This window comes from Zalophus californianus, chromosome 2 (assembly GCF_009762305.2).
Source record: "Zalophus californianus isolate mZalCal1 chromosome 2, mZalCal1.pri.v2, whole genome shotgun sequence".
Taxonomy (NCBI): domain Eukaryota; kingdom Metazoa; phylum Chordata; class Mammalia; order Carnivora; family Otariidae; genus Zalophus; species Zalophus californianus.
In genome coordinates this window covers 123,611,623-123,632,035 of record NC_045596.1, presented here as the reverse complement: position 1 = coordinate 123,632,035, position 20,413 = coordinate 123,611,623, and the positions used below count along the sequence as shown (strand labels likewise).

Sequence of the window (20,413 nt, the reverse complement as noted above, 5' to 3'; positions counted from 1 at the left end):
GGGGCGTCTGGATGGCTCAGTCAGTTAAGCGTCTGCCTTGGCTCAGTTCATGATCCCAGGGTCCTGGGATTGAGCCTTGCATCAGGCTCCCTGCTCAGCAGGGAATCTGCTTCTCCCTCTCCCACTCATGTTCTCTCTCTCTCTCAATCAAATAAATAAATAAAATCTTTAAAAAACAAAAAACAAAAGTCTCAGGCTATATCCTAATGGATCACCATTAACTACAAAGGGAAAAAACCTGTTTTTACAATTAAAAAATCTGGCAGTCATCACCTCTGACAGTTTTAAAACACAACCACAAATTCACTGACACTCTTCCATCAAGAGTGGCATCTATGTCCCTTCCCCTTGAATCTGAGCAGGCTCCTGACCATGCTAACCAACAGCATATGCATTAGTGATGCTAGAGGACTGTGGATGCTAGATTATAAAAGGCCCTACAGTCTCTGTCGTGGTGGCTAGAACACTCCCTTAGGCTGCCATGCTCTGTGAGAAAACACAAGCTTATCTAAGAGACTCTGCTCAATAGTCCGAGAGGAGCCTTGTCTCTGAGTCACCCCAGCCTAGGCACCAAATGTGAGTATGGAGGTCTCCAGATGATTCCAGCCCCCCAGCCATTCAAACTTCCCAGGTGATTTGCTTAGAATAATCAACATCATTTACCTCCCAAAAGTACATAACCTGAATCTAATCATGAAGAAAGATTCAAAATAAAGATCAGTTTATAAAAGAACTGGTCTAGACTTCCAGAGAAGATGGTGGAGTAGTAGGATCCTAAGTTCACTTCGTCTCATGGTTACAACTCAACAGCACCCACATCAGTGCAAATAACCCAGAAAAGGACCCAAAGACTGGCAGAGCAGACTCTCCACAGCTAAATGTAGAAAAGATGCCCCACTGAAGAGGGTAGGAAGGGCAAAGACACAGTCAGGAGCCAATGGACTGTCTTCAGGAGGAAGGGACACAGTGGGCACGAAGAGGGGAGAGGACCAGACCCCACACCAGACACCTCAGGCATGGGGAACACACAATGGGAAGAGGAATCACCACAACATTTGGCTTTAAAGGGGCCTGGTTTCACAAGTTCTTATAAGTGATGGGGCTTAGCACCTGGAACTTTAAGAATCAGTGGGCTCAGCTTCGGGAGCTAAAGGGTGAGAGGAAACTGAGTTCCCACCCTTAAACAGAACAACAAACAGCCCTGCTAAGATAAAGCACAGAAGCAGCAGTTTGAAAAACACCTGGAGTATACAGCAAGGAGATTTATTTACTAATCTCAGAGCACAGGCCAGAGAGGGCAGGGCTCTCTGAGAGACTTCTCCAAGAAAAAAAGAGCTAGTGGCACCAATTTACCCACCCTGCTTCCCAGCCTAGATATACGGACACCTACAGGAACAAGCACAGTGCCAACATTGTCCACCTAGCTTGCTAAAGGCACCTCTGCCCCATCACACTTCTGTGGATATGCTCCCCCACAACCCAGGCAGCCTCAGCAGGAATTTCCCAAACTGCTGCTCCCATAGAGCACTAGTGTGGACCTTGCTGTCACCATGCACCCTGCCCCCTCCAAAAAACCCTTGGCCATAGCCCATCCAAAGTGGTGCCAAAAGCTTGGCACTGTGCAAGCAGCCCTGACAGTGGCCAGCACCACTGCAAAGTGACTCCTGTCCCAGAGAGAGGGGAAGATAACTAGATACATCATTCTAACTGCAACCCCAGTAGTGGGCTAGGGGCAGACATTAGGCCTGACTGCAGAACCCACCCACCAAAAAAAGCTTCATAGGGGACAACTCAGGGAAAGTGCCCTGCAGTTCAGTGCTACTGTTACTCTGGCAAAAGCGTAGTCTGACTCAACTCAAGCCCAAGGTGGCCCCAGACTGGCCCACTATCAACACAGGGACGAAACCCTGCCCACAACAGGCAAAGAGAGCCGTGACACATGACTGGATTGAACAAAGCCAGGTGAGCCACAACAGCAGCATGCAAGTAACACACATAGGAGATTCCCATGAAGTGCCAGGTCCTGGTGAACAGGGGACATTGCACTGCAGGGCACTACAGGCCCTCTCATTCATAAGCCATTACTTTCAAGAGCAGGAGACATAGCTAACTTGCCCAACACATAGAAACTAACACAGAGAGTTAGACAGAATGAGGAGACAAAGGAATATGTCCCAAATGAAAGAAGAGGAAAATCACAGCAAGAGAACTAAGCAAAATGGAGATAATATGCCTGATAGAGACTTTAAAATAACAGTAATAAAGATACTCACTGACTTGAGAAAAGAGTAGAGGACATTAGTGAAATCCTCAACAAAGAGACAGAAAACATAAAAGAGCCAATCAGAGATAAAGAATTCAACAGCTGGAATTAAAAATTCATTAGAAAGAATAAACAGTAGACTAGAGAAAGCAGAAGAATGGATCAGTGACCTGGGAGACAGGATAATGGAAAGCAATCCAGTTGAACAGGAGAGAGAAAAAATAATAAAAATGAAAACAGACAACAGAACTCAGCAATACCATCAAGGGAAGAGCATTCATATAGTAAAGATCCCAGAAAGAAAAGAAAGAGAAACGGGGACAGAAAATTTTTTGAAGAAGTAACAGCTGAAAAATTCCCAAATCTGGGGAAGGAAACAGAAATCTAGATCCAGGAGGCACAGAGAGCTCCCAACAAAATCAACCCCAGGAGGTATACACCAAGACACAGAGTAATTAAAATGGCAAAAAATACTGATAAAGAGAGAATTTTAAAAGCAGCAAAGGAAAGAAAAACAGTAACATATGCAGGAAACTCAATCCCAGGCTATCAGCTGATTTTTCAGCAGAAACCTCGCAGGTCAGAGGACAGTGGCATAATATATTCAAAGTGCTTAAAGAAAAAAAAAACCTGCAACCAAGAACATTCTATCCATCTGGGCTACCACTCAGAATAGAAGGAGAGAGTTTCCCAAACAAACAGAAGTTCAAGAAATTTATGACCACTAAACCAGGCCCTACAAGAAATGTTAAAGGGAACTCTTTGAATGGAAAGAAACATCATAAGTAGGAGCAAGAAAAGTAGAATGCACAAAAGCAGTAAGATTATATTTATAAAAATAAGTCAAGCTTTTCTGCCCATTGACATCACCAAGTGAGCATCGTTAAAATATCCCCTCCCACCGCCAGCATGTCTAAGTCAGAGTCTCACAAAGAGCCTGAACAGCTGCAGAAGCTCTTCATCGGAGGTTTGAGCTTTGAAACAACCGATGAGAGTCTGAAGAGCCGTTCTGAGCAATGGGGAATGCTTACGGACTGTGGGGTAATGACAGATCCAAACACCAAGCGCTCCAGAGGCTTTGGGTTTGTCACGTATGCCACTGTGGAGGAGGTGGATGCAGCCATGAACGCAAAGCCACACAAGGTGGATGGAAGAGTTGTGGAACCAAAGAGGGCTGTCTCAAGAGAAGATTCTCAAAGACCTGGTGCCCACTTAACTGAGAAAAAGATTTTTGTTGGTGGCATTAAAGAAGACACTGAAGAACATCATCTAAGAGATTATTTTGAACAGTATGGGAAAACTGAAGTGATCGAGATCATGACTGACCGAGGCAGTAGCAAAAAAAGAGGTTTTGCTTTTGTAACATTTGATGACCATGACTCTGTAGATAAGATTGTAATTCAGAAATATCATACTGTGAATGGCCACAGCTGTGAAGTAAGGAAAGCCCTATCTAAGCAAGAGATGGCTAGTGCTTCATCCAGCCAAAGAGGTCGAAGTGGTTCTGGAAACTTTGGTGGTGGTCGTAGAGGTGGTTTTGGTGGGAATGACAACTTTGGTCGTGGGAACTTCAGTGGTCAAGGTGGCTTTAGTGGCACTTGAGGTGGTGGTGGATATGGTGGCCGTGGGGATCGCTATAACGGACTTGGTCATGACGGAAGCAGCTTTGGAGGTGGCAGAAGCTATAATGATTTTGGCAATTATAACAGTCAATCCTCAAATTTTGGACCCATGAAAGGAGGAAATTTTAGAGGCAGAAGCTCTGGCCCCTATGATGGTGGAGGCCAATACTTTGCCAAACCACAAAACCAAGGTGGCTGTGGTGGTTCCAGCAGCAGCAGTAGCTACAGCAGTGGCAGAAGGTTTTAATTATTGCCAGGAAACAAAGCTTAGGAGAGGAAAGCCAGAGAAGTGGCAGGGAAGCTACAGGTTACAACAGATTTGTGAACTCAGCCAAGCACAGTGATGGCAGGGCCTAGCTGCTACAAAGAAGATATGTTTTAAACAATACTCATGTGTATGGGTAAAAAACTCGAGGATTGTATTTGTGACTAATTGTAAAACAGGTTATTTTAGTTTTTGTTCTGTGGAAAGTGCAAAGCATTCCAACAAAGGGTTTTAACGTAGAGTTTTTGTGTGGTTTTTTTTTGTTTTTTTTTTTTTTTTTTGGCACCCATGCTGCTGATTGCTAAATGTAATAGTCTGATCACGACGCTGAATAAATGTGGCTTTTAAAAATAAATAAATAAAAAATAAGTCAAGTCTGGGGCACCTGGGTGGCTCAGTCAGTTGAGCATCTGACTCCTGAATTTGACTCAGGTCATGATCTCAGGGTCATGGGACCAAGCCCCACAATGAGCTCCATGCTCAGCAGCAAGTCTGTTTCTCTCCCTCTCCCTCTCCCCCTCTCCTCACGTGTGCTCATGCTATCTCCCTCTCTCTCAAATAAATGGGTGAATCTTCAGAAAAAAAATAAAATAAAAATTAGTAAATGTAAATGTTGAAATTAAAAAATTTAAAGTATGACACCATATACCTAAAACGTGCGTGGGAAGAGTAAAGAATGGGTTCAAACTTAAGTGACCATGAACTTAATATAGACTGCTATATGCAGATGTTATACACAAACCTAATGGTAACCATAAATCAAAAACCAGTGATATGAAAAAGATAAAGACCAAGGAATCCATGTATATCACTAAAGAAAATCAATAAGCCATAGGAGAGCAAGAGAACAAAGTAACAGAAAAGAACTACAAAAGCAACCAAAAACAAGTAACAAAATGGCAAAAAATAAACACCTATCAATAATTACTTTGAATGTAAATGGACTAAATGCTCCAATCAAAAAAACACAGAGTGATAGAATAAATAAAAAAGCAAGACCCATCTATATACTGCCTACAAAAGACTCATTTCAGACCTAAAGACAATGCTGGTTGAAAGTGAAGGTGTGGAAAAGCAGTTGTCATGCAAAGGGAGGTGAAAAGAAAGCCAGATAGCAATACTTTTATCAGACAAAACAGACTTTAAAGAAATACTGTAACAAGAGACAAAAAAGGACATTACATAATCATAAAGGAACAATCCAACAAGATATAAATAATGGGAGCACCCAAATATATAAAGCACCTAATAACAAACACAAAGGAAATAATCCATAGTAATACAATAGTAGTAGGGAACTTTAACACCCCAATTACATCAATGGATAGATAGGTCATCTAGATAGAAAATCAGTGAGGAAAGAGTAGCCTTGAATGACACATTAGACCACATGGATCTAACAGATATATCCAGAACATTCAATCCTAAAACAGCAAAATATACATTCTTTTCAAGTGCACATGGAACATTCTCCAGAACAGATCACATATTAGGCCACAAAACAAGTATCAACAAATTCACAAAGACTGAAGTCATACTATGTATCTTTTCTGACCAAAATGCTATGAAATTATAAATTAACCACAAGAAAGAATCTGGAAAAAAGCAAATACATGGAGGTTAAAACTGGCTACTAAGCAATGAATAAGTCAACCAAGAAATCAAAGAGAAAAATCAAATAATACATGGAGACAAATGAAAATTAAAACAGCAGTCAGCTGTTGCTGCAATCTCTGGGATGCAGCAAAAGCCATTCTAAGACGGAAGTTTATAACAATACAGGCCTACCTCAAGAAGCAAGAAAAATTACAAATAAACAACCTGACCTTATACCTAAAGGAGCTAGAAAAAGAGTAACAAACAAACCCAAAACCAGCAAGCAGGAAGGAAGTAATAAATATTAGAGCAAAAATAAAACAGAAACTAAAAAAAAAAAAAAAAAAGAACAAATCAATGAAACCCGGAGCTGATTCTTTGAAAAGAGCAACAAAATTGATAAACCTCTGGCTAGATTCCGGGGAGGAGGGAGGTCAATAAACAAAATCAGAAATGAAAGTGGAATAATGACTGACACCACAGAAATACAAAGGATTATAAGAGAATATTATGAAAAATTATATGCCAACAAATTGGACAACCTAGAAGTGGATAAATTCCTAGAAACATATAATCTCCCAAAACTAAATCAGGAAGAAGAAGAAAATTTGAACAGACTGATTACTAGCAATGAAACCGAATCAGTAATCAAAAAACTTTCAACAAACAAAAGTCCAGAACCAGACAGTTTCACAGGTGAATGTTACCACACATTTAAAGAAGAGTTAATACTTACTGTTCTCAAACTATTCCAAAAAATAGAAGAGGAAGGAAAGCTTCCAAATTCTTTCTGAGGCCAGCATTACCATGATACCAAAACGAGATAAAGACACTACCAAAAAAAAGAGAACTACAGGCCAGTATCTCTGGTGAAAATAGATGCAAAAATCCTCAACAAAATATTAGTAAACCAATTCAAAAATCATTCACAAAAAAAAAAAAAAAGAATCATTCACCATGATCAAGTGGGATTTATGTCTAGGATGCAAGGGTGGTTCAATATTCACAAATCAATCAACGTGATACATCACATCAACAAGAGAAAGGATAAAAACCGTATTATCATTTCCATAGATGCAGAAAAAGCACTGACAAGTACAATATCCTTCCATGACAAAAACCCTCAAAAAAGTAGGTTTAGAGGGAACATACCTCAGTATAATAAAAGCCATATATGAAAAACTCACAGCTAACATCATCACAGTGGTGAAAATCTGAGAGCTTTTCTCCTAAGATCAGGAACAAGACAAGGATATCCAGCCTCACCAGTTTTATTCAACACAGTACTGGAAGTCCTAGCCATACCAATCAGAGAAGAAAAAGAAATAAAAGCCATCCAAATTGGTAAGGAAGAAGTAAAATTTTCACTATGTGCAGATGATGTGATACTATATGTAAAAAAAACCTGAGAGATTCCACCAAAAAACTACTACCACTGATAAATGAATTCAGTATACTCACAGGATACAAAATCAATATACAGAAATTCATTGTGTTTCTGTACACTAATAATGGGGCAGCAAAAAGAGAAATTAAAAAAAATCCCACTTATAATTGCACTGAAAATAATAAAATGACTAGGAATAAACTCAACCAAGGAGATGAGAGACCTGTACTCCAAAAACTACAAAACACTGATGAAAGAAATTGAAGACGACACAAATGGAAAGATGTCCATGCTTATGGATAGAAAGGACAAATACTGTTAAAATATCTATACTACCCAAAGCAAACTACACATTTAATACAATCCGTATTAAAATACCAACAGCATTTTTCACAGAACTAGAACAAATAATCCTAAAATTTGTATGGAACCATGGAAGACTCCAAATAGCCAAAGCAATCTTGAAAAGGATAAATAAAACTGGAAGTATGGCAATCCCAGATATCAAGATATACTACAAAGCTGTAGTAATCAAAACATTATTGTACTGGCACAAAACTAGGCACATAGATCAATGGAACAGATAGACATGCCAGAAATAAACACACATTTATAAGATCAATTACTATATGACAAAGGAGACAAGAATATGCAATGGGAAAAAGAACATCTCCTCAACAAATAGTGTTGGGAAAACTGCACAATCACATGCAAAAGAATGAAACTGGACCACTTTCTTACACCATACACAAAAACAAACTCAAAATAAATCAAAGATCTAAATGTGAGATGTGAAAACATAAAAATCCTAGAAAAGACACAGGCACTAATTTCTCTGACACGAGCCACAGCAATAGTTTTCTAAAAACGTATCCTGAGACAAGGTAAACAAAAGCAAATATTTACTATTGGGACTACATCAAAATGAAAAGCTTCTGCACAGCAAAGGAAATAATCAACAAAACTAAAAGACAACCCACCAAATGGGAAAAGATATTTGCAAATGACATATATGATAAAGGGTTAGTATCCAAAATACATAAAGAACATATACAACTCAACACATACAAATACAAAAGTTTTCCAATTAAAAATGGGCAGAAAACATAAACAGATATTTCTCCAAAGAAGACATTCATATAGCCAACAACTGCATGAAATGATGCTCAACATCACTAATTATCAGGGAAACACCAATCAAAACTGCAATGAGATAAAACCTCACACCTCTCAGAATAGCTAAAATCAAAAAACACAAAAAACAGCAAGTGTTAACGAGGACATGGAGAAGAAGGAACCTTAGTGCACTGTTGGTGGGAATGCAAACTGGTGCAGCCACTGTAGAAAAGAGGAAGGAGGTTCATCAAAAGATTAAAAATAGAGCTCCCATATGAGCCAGTAATTCCATTACTGGGTATTTACCCAAAGAACACAAAAACACTAATTTGAAAAAATATATGCTCCCCTGGGGCACCTGGGTGGTTCAGCCAGTTAAGCATCTGCCTTCAGCTCAGGTCATGATCTCAGGGTCCTGGGACCTAGCCCGCCATGGGGCTCCCTACTCAATGAGGAGTCTGTGTCTCCCTTTCTCTCTGGCTCTGCCCCCCACTCATTCTCTCTCTCTCTCTCAAATAAATAAATCTTTAAAAATTAAAGGAAAATTTAAAAATATATATGCACCCCTATCTTTATTGCAGCTTTACAATAGCCAAATTATGGAAGCCGCCCAAGTATCCATCAACAGATGAATGGATAAGGAAGAGACAGTTTACATATATATAAAATAGAATATTAATCAGCCATTAAAAAAGAATGGATGGATCAAGAGGATATAATGCTAAGTGAAATAAGTCAGAGAAAGACAAATACTGTATGATTTCACTCGTGTGGAATTTAAGAAACTGAACAAATGAACAACAACAACAACAAAATAGAGACAAACCAAAAAACAGATTATTAACTATAGAGAACAAACTGGTGGATGCCAGAAGGCAGGTGGATGGGGGATGGGTAAAAATAGATGATGGGGATTAAAGAGCACACTTGCCATGCTGAGCACTGAGTAATGTATAGGATTGTTGAATCACTATACTGTATACCTGAAACTAATATAACACTGTGTGTTAACTATACTAGAAATAAAATTTTTAAATTAAAAAACTAAAAACATCTGGTCTATACTTTTTAAAAGTATCAGTATCATGAAAGACAATGAGGAATTATTCTAAATTCAAGGAAACTAAAGAGACATGCCAATTATTAAAACACAATTCATTATACTGGACTGGATCCTGCATGTGGGTAAATTTTTCTATAAAACGTATCATGTGGGGTGCCTGGGTGGCTCAGTCATTAAGCATCTGCCTTCTGCTCAGGTCTTGATCCCAGGGTCCTGGGATCAAGCCCCGCATCAGGCTCCCTACTAGGCGGGAAGCCTGCCTCTCCCTCTCCCATTCTTCCTGCTTGTGTTCCCTCTCTTGCTGTGTCTTTGTCAAATAAATAAATAAATTCTTTAAAAAAAAAAAGTATCATGTGGGGAACCTGGCAGGCTCAGTCAGCAGAGCATGCAACTCTTGATCTTAGGGTCATGAGTTCAAGCCCCACGTTGGGCAAAGAGATTACTAAAAAAAAAAAAAAAAAAAAAAAAAAAAAAAAAGTATCACGTAAAACCTAATTATGAATATGGACTACTCAGAACAGTGCTTCTCAAATATTCATACACATACAAATCAAGGGTCTTGTTAAAATGCAGATTCTGATTCAGCAGCCCTAGAATGGGACCCCAACTTCTCAATTCTAACAAGTTCCCAGTTAGCATCAATGTGTTGGGATATGGGTCACACTTAGTGTTGCAATACACTAAATATCAACACAGTGTCAGTGTCAAACTTCCTGAATTTGTCCTTGGTTTGGAAGACACATGCTGCAGTAATTAGAAATGAAGGGGGTCATGAAGAAATGGAACTTCATCTCAAATGGTTCAACGACAATAACAATAATAATGTAATAAATTCTATAGGGTATAGGAAATACAAATGTTTATTGCATTATGTTGCAACCTTTCTGTGGATTTGAAATTTTTCAACAGAAAGGGTATTATGTAAATTAATATCAACAACCCTATAAGGCTGCTATTTTGATTTCAATGATACAGATGAGGAAACAGATGTCTGGTGAGATCAAATAACTTGTGTACAATCATAATTCTAGTAAAGGGCCAAAAGATCATTAAGTAATAGCATGTCTAGGCCTCGGTTTCCTGATCCAGCTGAAAGGGTTGCACCAGACCAGATGATGTCTAGCATCTCAAATACCATGCTCTTCCCATGAGTCAGTGCACCCTGCAACCACTACATCCCTCACACACTTCATCTGGGCAGGTCTTTATTCTCCCACTACTTTCATGGCAGAATGAAAGAGCAAAGGCAAACATACCTTAAAAAACATATCCATATGACCAACACTAAATCACAGATATCAATGATGTTTTTAATTGGTTAACCATATGAAATGTAATTCCAAAAATTAAAAAAGATCAGGAGTTAAGCCACATATTCTCTCCAAGGAATAGCACTGTCCCTTATCTGGATACCAGACTTAGGTTTCACGAAAGTAGACATCAAAATGGTCTGTGTAAAGTAATGTATGCTTCCATCGTTTGAGGTCCTGAAAGGAAAGCCTTCTCAAAGGGCCAAAGACATTTTCAAAAATGTAATCCTAACTCTAAAACAACAACAACAACAACAACAGGTACCCATGAATGAAGGAAAGGAATTGAAGCAGAAGAAACCGTTCCAACAAATGGAGATCCCAAACTGGGCTCAGATTTATGACAAAAGGAATAGTGATCACTTGCAAGAGCAGAAAAGGATAACCAGAAACTACCACAGGTTAACTAGGAACCTGCCAATCAATTTCCTTTCAGGCTGGGAAATATCAACACTCTATACATCTGGATTCTAACAAGACCTCATGATATGATATCCTCACCTATAAAATGAAGAAATGTAGCCTAGTCAGAAGTTCTTAAAATTTGGTGGAGAGAGTCCAGGATGGTGGAAGAGTAGGAGACCTCAGTTCTGTCTAGTCCCATGAATTCAGCTAGATAGCTATCAAATCACTCTGAATACCGCTGAACTAAATTGGAGACCTAAGAAAAGAATTGCTGCAATTCTCCAAATAGAAAAGCAACCACTTTCTGCAAAAATGACAAGATTGAAAAACCCACCTCAAAAAAGAGAAGAAGAGGCAGTACTGACTGCCAGGGACCTAATCAGCATGGATATTAAATAAGATGTCAGAACTAGAGTTCAGAAAAACGATTGTAAAGATAATATATGGGCATGAAAAAAGCATAGAAGGCACTACAGAATCCCATTCTGGAGGAAAAAAAGAACTAAAATTCAACAAAGTCAAAATCAAAAAGCTATTAATGAGATGCAATAAAAAATGGAGGCTCTAACTGCCAGGATAAATGAGGCAGAAGAGAGAATTAGTGATATAAGAAGACCAAATGATGTAGAATAAAGAAGCTGAGAAAAAGAGAAACAACTACTAGATCACAAAGGGAGAATTCAAGAGATAAGTGATACCATAAAGCAAAATAATATTAGAATAATTGGGATCCCAGAAGAGGAAAGAGAGAAAAAGGGGGAGGCCAAGAGGGTATAACGGAGCAAATTATAGCAGAGAACTTCCCTAATCTGGGGAAGAAAACAGGCATTCAAGTCCAGGAGGCACGGAGAATCCCCCCCCGCCATCAAAATCAACAAAAATAGGTCAACACCTCAACATATAATAGTGAAACTTGCAAATCTCAGAGACAAAGAGAAAACCTGACAGCAGCTCAGGACAAGAGGTATGTAACCTACATGGGTAGAAACATTAGACTGGCAAAAGACCTAGCCACAGAGACTTGGCAGGCCAGAAAGGACTGACAAGATATATTTAGGGTGCTAAATGAGAAAAATATGCAGCCAAGAATACTTTATCCAGCCAGGCTGTCATTCAAAATACAAAGAGAGATAAAAAGCTTCCAGGACAAACACAAACTAAAAGAATTTGTGACCACTAAACCAATCCTGCAAGAAATATTAAAATCCTTTAAGCGAAGATAGAGCCCAAAAGTAACACAAACCAGAAAAGAACAGAGACAATATACAGACTTTATAGGTAATACAATGGCACTAGATTCATATCTTTCAACAGTTACTCTGAATGTAAATGGCCTAAATGCCCCAATCAAAAGACAAAGGGTATCAGATTGGATTAAAAAAAAAAAAAAGACCCATCGATATGCTCTCTGCAAGAGACTCATTTTAGACCCAAAGACACCTCCAGCTTGAAAAGGGGGGTGGAAAATGATGTATCATGCTAACGGACATCAAAAGAAAGCTGAGATAGCAATCCTTATATCAGACAAATTATATTTTAAACCAAAGACTGTAGTAAGAGATGAGAAAGGATACTATATCATAATTAAAGGGTCTATCCAACAAGAAGATCTAACAATTGTAAATATTTATGCCCCTAACACGGGAGCAAGCCAATTATATAAACCAAACAAAATTAAAGAAACCCAGTGATAATAATACAATAATAGTAGGGGACTGTAACACCCCACTCACTACAAAGGACAGATCATCTAAGCAGAAGACCAACAAGGAAACAAGGGCTTTGAACCACTGGACCAGATGGACTTCACAGATATATTCAGAACATTCCATCCTAAAGAAACAGAACGCACATTCTTCTTGAGTGAACATGGAACATTCTCCAAAATAGATCACAAACTGGGTCACAAATCCAGTCTCAAACAGTACCAAAACACTGAGATCATTCCCTGCATATTTTCAGACAACAGTGCTTTGAAACTGGAACTCAATCCCAAGAGGAAAGTTGGAAAGAACTCAAATACATGGAGGTTAAAGAACATCCTACTAAAGAATGAATGGGTCAACCAGGAAATTAAAGAAGAATTTTAAAAACTTCATGGAAACAAATGAAAATGAAAACACAACTGTTCAAAACCTTTGGGATGCAGAAAAGACAGCCCTAAGAGGGAAGTGTATAGCAATACAAGCCTTTCTCAAGAAACAAGAAAGGTCTCAAATACACAACCTAACCCTACACCTAAAGGAGCTGGAGAGAGAACAGCAAGTAAAGCCTAAACCCAGCAGGAGAAGAGAAATAATAAAGATCAGAGCAGAAATCAATGAAATAGAAACCAAAAGAACAGAACAGAACAATGAAACTAGGAGCTGATTCTTTGAATGAATTAGTAAGACTGATAAACCTTGGGCCAGACTTCTCAAAAAGAAAAGAGAAAGGACCCAAATTAAAAAAAAAAAAATCATGAATGAAAGGGGAGAGATCACAACCAACACCAAAGAAATACAACAATTATAAGAACATATTATGAGCAACTATATGCCAACAAATTAGGTAACCTGGAAGAAATGGATGCATTCCTAGAGCTGTATAAACTACCAAAACTGAACCAGGAAGAAATAGAAAACCTGCACAAACTCATAACCAGCAAGGAAATTGAAGCAGTAATCAAGAATCTCTCAACAGACAAGAGTCCAGGGCCAGATGGCTTCCCAGGAGAATTCTACCAAACATTTAAAGAAGAATTAATACCTACTCTTCTGAAGCTGTTTCAGAAAATAGAAATGGAAGGAAAACTTCCAAACTCGTTCTATGAGGCCGGCATTACCCTGATCCCAAAACCAGATGAAGACACCAGCAAAAAGGAGAATTACAGACCAATATCCCTGATGAATATGGATGCCAAAATACTCAACAAGATCCTAGCCAATAGGATCCAACGGTACATTAAAAGGATTATTCACCACAACCAGGTGGGACTTATTCCTGGGATGCAAGGGTGATTCAACATTTGCAAATCAATCAACATGATAGAGCACATTAATAAAAGAAAAGATAAGAACCATATGATCCACTCAATTGATGCAGAAGGAACTTTTGACAAAGTACAGCATCCTTTCTTGATTAAAACTCTTCATAGGGTAGGGATAGAGGGAACATACCTCAATGTCATAAAAGCCATATATGAAAAGCCCACAGCAAGTATCATTCTCAGGCCAGGAACGTGACAGGGATGTCCACTATCACCACTGTTGGTCAACATAGTACTATAAGTCCTAGTCTCAGCAATCAGAAACAAAAAGAAATAAAAGGCATCTGAATCAGCAAAGAAGTCAAACTTTCACTCTTCACAGATGACATAATACTCTATGTGTAAAACCCAAAAGACTCTACCCAAAATTGCTAGAACTCATACAGGAATTCAGTAAAGTGGCAGAATATAAAATCAGTGCACAGAAATCAGTTGCATTTCTATACACCAATGAGACAGAAGAAGGAGAAATTAAGGAGTTGATCCCATTTACAATTGCACCCAAAATCGTAAGATACCTAGAAATAAATCTAACCAAAGAGGCAAAGATTCTGTGCACAGAAAACTATGAAACACTCAGGAAAGAAACTGAGGAAAACACAAAGAAATGGAAAAAACATTCCATGCTCATGGACTGGAATTGTTAAATGTCTATGCTATACATTCAATGCAATCCCTATCAAAATACCATCAACTTTTTTTTCCCAGAGCTGGAACAAATAATCCTAAAATTCATATGGAGCCAGAAAAGACCCTGAATAGCCAGAGTAACGTTGAAAAAGAAAACCAAAGCTGGTGGCATCACAATGCCAGGCTTCAAGCTCTATTACAAAGCTGTAATCATCAAGACAGTATGGTACTGGCACAAAAACAGACACATAAATCAATGGAACAGAAGAGAGAACCCAGAAATGGACTCTCAACTCTATGGTCAACTAATCTTTGACAAAGTAGACAAGAATATCCAATGGAAAAAAGACAGACTCTTCAACAAATGGTGTTGGGAAAACGGGACAGCCACATGCAGAAGAATGAAACTGGACCATTTCCTTTCATCATACACAAAAACAGACTCAAAATGGATGAATGACCTCAATGTGAGACAGGAATTCATCAAAATCCTAGAGGAGAACGCAGACAGCAACCTCTTTGACCTCGGCCACAGCAACTTCTTGCTAGACACGTCTCCAAAGGCACAGGAAACAAAGGCAAAAATGAACTATTAGGACTTCATCAAGATAAAAAAAACTTTTGCACAGCAAAGGAAACAGTTGATAAAACCAAAAGACAACTGACAGAATGGGAGAAGGTATCTGCAAATGTCTTATCAGATAAAGCAATAATATCCCAATTCTATAAAGAACTTATCAAACTCAACACCCAAAGAACAAATAATCCAATCAAGAAATGGGCAGAAGACACGAACAGACACTTCTCCAAAGAAGACATCCAAATGGCCAACAGACACATGAAAAAGTGCTCAACATCACTTGGCATCAGGGAAATCCAAATCAAAACCTCAATGAGATACCACCTCACACCCGTCAGAATGGCTAAAATTAACCACTCAGGAAGTGACAAATGTTTACAAGGATGTGAAGAAAGGAGAACCCTCTTACACTGTTGGTGGGAAAGCAAGCTGGTGCAGCCACTCTGGAAAACAGTATGGAGGTTCCTCCAAATGTTGAAAATAGAGCTACCCTATGACCCATCAATTGCACTAGTAGGTATTTACCCCAAAGATACAAATGTAGAGATCCAAAGTGGCACCTGCACCCCAATGTTTATAGCAGTCTACAATAGCCAAACTATGGAAAGAACCCAGATGTCCATCGACAGATGAATGGATAAAGAAGATGTGGTGTGTGTGTATACACACACACACACACACACACACACACACACACATAGAATATTACTCAGCCATCAAAAAAATGAAACCTTGCCATTTACAATGACATGGATGAAACTAGAGGGTGTTATGCTAAGTGAGATAAGTCAATCAGAGAAAGACAATTATCGTATGATCTCACTCATATGTGCAATTTAAGAAACAAAACAGAGGATCATAGGGGAAGGGAAGGAAAAATAAAACTATGAAATCAGAGAGGGAGACAAACTGTAAGAGACTCAAACATAGGAAACAAACAGGGTTGCTAGAGGGGAGGTGGGTGGGGGGATGGGGATAACTGGGTGATGGACATTAAGGAGTGCACGTGATGGAATGAGTACTGGGTGTTATATAAGACTGATGAGTCACTGCCCTCTACCTCCAAAACTAATAATACACTGTATGTTAATTAATCGAATTTAAATAAAATAAAATTTAAAAATAAACAAGTTCTTAAAATTCATCATCTCAGGACCTCTTTATATTAGTAAAAATTATTGGCATCCCAAAGAACAGTATGGATCTTTGTTTGTGTGGATTATGTCCACTGACATTCTTAGTGATAGAAATAAAAACCAAAATTTAAAAAAATGTTTAAGTGCATATTAGTTGATTAAAAATAATACATCCATTACATATCAACATGTTTTATGAAAAAACAATGGTTTTCCAAAACAAAAATAATTTAATGAGAGAAATGGCACTGTTTTCCATTTTGAAAAATCTCTTCAATGTCAGATTTAAAAGAAGGCAGCTGGATTCTCATATCTGCTTCTGCATTCAATCTGTTTCCATATTGTGATGTCATATGACCTCTGGTCATATCATGACATGATATCATGTCATCAAACTCCTCTCTCCAATTGTAAAAGAATGAGAAAGACAATTATCATAAAAATAGCTATGACCTCAGAGACCCCTAAAAGGGTCTCAGGGAACCCCCATTCATACTTTGAGAATCCTTGTCTGGGATGCTAATAAACTTGACTAACAAAATTAAAAATATCATTTTCAGCAGACACTGTTTAGAACTACATGAATAGGGACAAAGACTCCTCAACCTTAGCACCCTTGACATTCTAGGTCTGATCATTCTTGTTGGAGGCACCATCCTGTGCATGGTTAGCAACACCTCTGGCCTCTACCCACTAGATACCCATAGCAGCCCTACTCAGGTCTAACAATCAAAAATGTTTCCACACATTGCCAAATGTTCCCTGGGGATTGAGATCCACCACTATACCTCTAGAGAAATATTTCTACTATTATGCCTCAGAGCTCAATATTTGTTAACAACGTCTTGGTCTTCATAGACAGAGGACACAAAAAACTGGAGAGAGAGTGAACAATTTCCGGAGCAAGAAGTGTGCCCAAGCAGCTTTCAGCAGGTTGGAAACAAACAGAGCAGGGTTCAAGAGAAAAAAACTATCGGGGCCATACTTGAACCCGTGTAAAAACAGCCACACAAGTACAGTGTGAGAACATACGCCTCAGCCACAGCTGTGAGTAGTCAATGTGGACAGTACGGCCAGGGTGAGGCCACCACATGTTATGACTGGCAAGCTGAGGACATCTCCAACAGAATTAACAGACAGAGAGTTCACCTAGAACAAGGAAGATGCTAATCCCAACTATATTCCATATTGACTGGACCACACTAGAGCAATTCAACGCAATTCTGACAGTATCTACCCAGAGGTGGCATCAGATCCCACAGGTTAAGGGCTCAGTCCCATGAGACGGCCTCCCCCACCCCCTGCTTCAGAAGCCAATTGTAAGACCAGGTGTTTACCTGGGTTTCTGACTGGCTATAAATCAGAGGCTCACATGATCCACTCCTTGGGTTCAGTTAATTTGCTAGAGCAGTTCACAGAACTCAGGAAACCTGTTTACTCACTAGATTACTGATTTATTACAACAGATACTCCAAAGGATATAAATCAACAGCCAGATGAAGAGATACACAGGGTAAGGTGCCAAACGAAGGAAGTCTGTTCTCATGGAGTCTGGGATTTGGCACTGTGACATGTGGGAAGCTTTCTGGCTCCCGAACTGGAAGCTCTCCAAAACCCTCTGCTTTTGGGTTCATTATGAAGGCTTCATGACATAGGCATCATTGATTAAATCACTAGCCACTAGCGACTGATTCAACCTCCAGCCTCTCTCTTCAATCCCCAAATCAGGGGGTAGGGCTGAAAGTTTCAATACTCTATTCACTGTAGGTTCCTCTGGCAAAGAGCCCCCATCCTTAAGTACTTTCCAAAAGTCACCTCATTTACATAAGCCCAGTTGTGGTAGAGAAAGCTTTTCAGGAATAGTAAAACTCCCATTTCACCTGAAGCAATTCAGGAACTGAGGACAAGAGACCAAATACAACAAAGATGTCCCCATGGCTCTATGGCTCAGGAAATTCCAAGGGTTCTGGGAACTGGGAGCCAGGAACTATGGACAAAGACCAAATATATATATTACTTGCTATAAACCACAGCACAATGTGACCAGGAAGGCGGGCAATTCCAAAGAAAGTCATGCAACTTACCAAGCATCTGATTCTAAAAACACTATCGTGTGAAAGAGGGATTCATCTTGTCTTTGGCCCAGAGATTAAAGCCAGGGCTAATGGGTTAAGAATATAAGAAGGCGTATGTCAACTAAATATATGGGGGAAAACCCTTCTGAACTAAAGAAGTTATACAACTCTTAGGCAGTAAATTTAGGAGATGAGGAGTTCCATGTCACCAAAGTTTTACAAAGTCTTACAAAGGTAAGACTAGGAGCATTCCAAAAGAGGCTCCAACACTGCATGCAGGCTGGGCTTGAATAGTTGACCCATGAATCTGTAAATGAGAAAATATCTGCCCCTCCCAAAAGACAGTCTCACTCGCCAAGCTATTTGAGCCAAGTGCCTGACTCCTTAATATAGAAACAAGCCTGTCAAGCTGACCTGTCACCCTTTTCTGCAAGACAGGGTAACCTTTCCCCAACCCCTCATAAGTTCACACTGTACCATGCTGAGACCTGAACTCCCTTATTTCCTGCCACAAGTCGGTCATGATCTGAGTGCTCATTCCGTCCCAGATGCACAGTTAACATGACACGGTGGCCCTGTTACGGAGTAATCTTGTCTTACCATTCCTTCTATTCTGGTTTTCCCTTTGCAATGGAAGAACATGTCAGATATTAATACACGAAAAGGCTTTGTGAACTGTTACCATTTCATAAATGCACTCATTACAGATAAAGTCATCCTTTTTTTTTTTTTTTTTTAAGATTTTTTTTTTAAGATTTTTTTTTAGTTATTTATTCATGAGAGACAGAGGAGCAGAGAGAGAGAGAAGCAGAGGGAGAAGCAGGCTCCCAAGGAGCAGGGAGCCCAATGCGGGACTCGATCCCAGGACCCTGGGATCATGACCTGAGCCGAAGGCAGACGCTCAACCATCTGAGCCACCCAGGCGCCCCAGTCATCCTTATTTGGCTCCTGAAATAGTGATCTTATAGTTCTACAGCCATGGATAGAGATGTGTTCGTCAAAGAGCATGATGATTAACCCCCTTGGAGTTTCCTAACAGCCATAGCACATATAGGCATTTTAACCTTATTTTCCTATATCCTACTATGCAAAAATATGTTAAAAAAAAAAAACAGGAAAAAAACCATACGGGTACAGTAGTAATACTGAGCCCTGCTCCAAAAGAGACCCAAGAGTCCCACTGTTAAGTAAAGTCTGTGTGTTGGGGAAGGATGGGAGGTGAGGGCAGGGTAGGTGGAAATTTTAGGTAGCTGGTGAAAGCTGGCTAAAACTCTAAAACTGCTGTCAACCTGGGAAGAACAGATGCTAACTAATCCCCTGCAGATCCTGCAATGTATTTTCCATTTTTAGAATTATTATTGGATGAAAATATGCAGATCACGTGTTGCTCTTTAAATATGTAACCTTTCAAAATAGTCCCTTTTCTACCTAAAAGAGCATTCTTCCGGAAGTCAGTAGGGACACAGAATTCACTAAACCAAAATTCATTTTCATTGTGAAATGGTGGGACACTCCTTCTTTTGATTGCTGTGTAACAAACCTCTCCAAAGCTTTAGAGTCTCAAACCACCACCATTCTATCATGCATAATTTTCTGGCTCAACTGTTTGGGCATGGCATAGCAGGAATGATCAGCCTCAGCCAAGGTCAAATCAAATGGCTGGAGATGGCTGGGACAGTGATCGGGGCCATAGATCTGAAACCTCAGTTTTGGCTCTCCACTGGGTTCCTCAGTTTTGCCCACTAGAGTCTGGGATGACCAAGCTGTGTTTCCAGCTGATGCCTGGAATGAGAAGACTGGAAGAGCAGAGGCTGACTGTGCATCTCTCTTCCTCTCTTCTACCCAGCTCCCCTACACAGGGCTTCCTCACAGCCTGGCATTCTCAGGGTAGCTAGACTTCTCCATGGTGGCCAACTTCTCCCAAAGTAGAACTCCAA

The 20,413-nt window shown here is 39.5% G+C and overlaps 1 protein-coding gene and 1 pseudogene across 2 annotated transcripts in view; one reads left to right on the top strand and one right to left on the bottom strand.

The window, feature by feature from the left end:
* Positions 1-20,413, bottom strand: part of ARHGAP10 (Rho GTPase activating protein 10) — a 341,466-nt gene that overhangs the window by 74,557 nt on the left and 246,496 nt on the right. The gene's annotated exons all lie outside the window — the stretch shown is intronic.
* Positions 3,173-4,132, top strand: LOC113925198 (annotated as a pseudogene).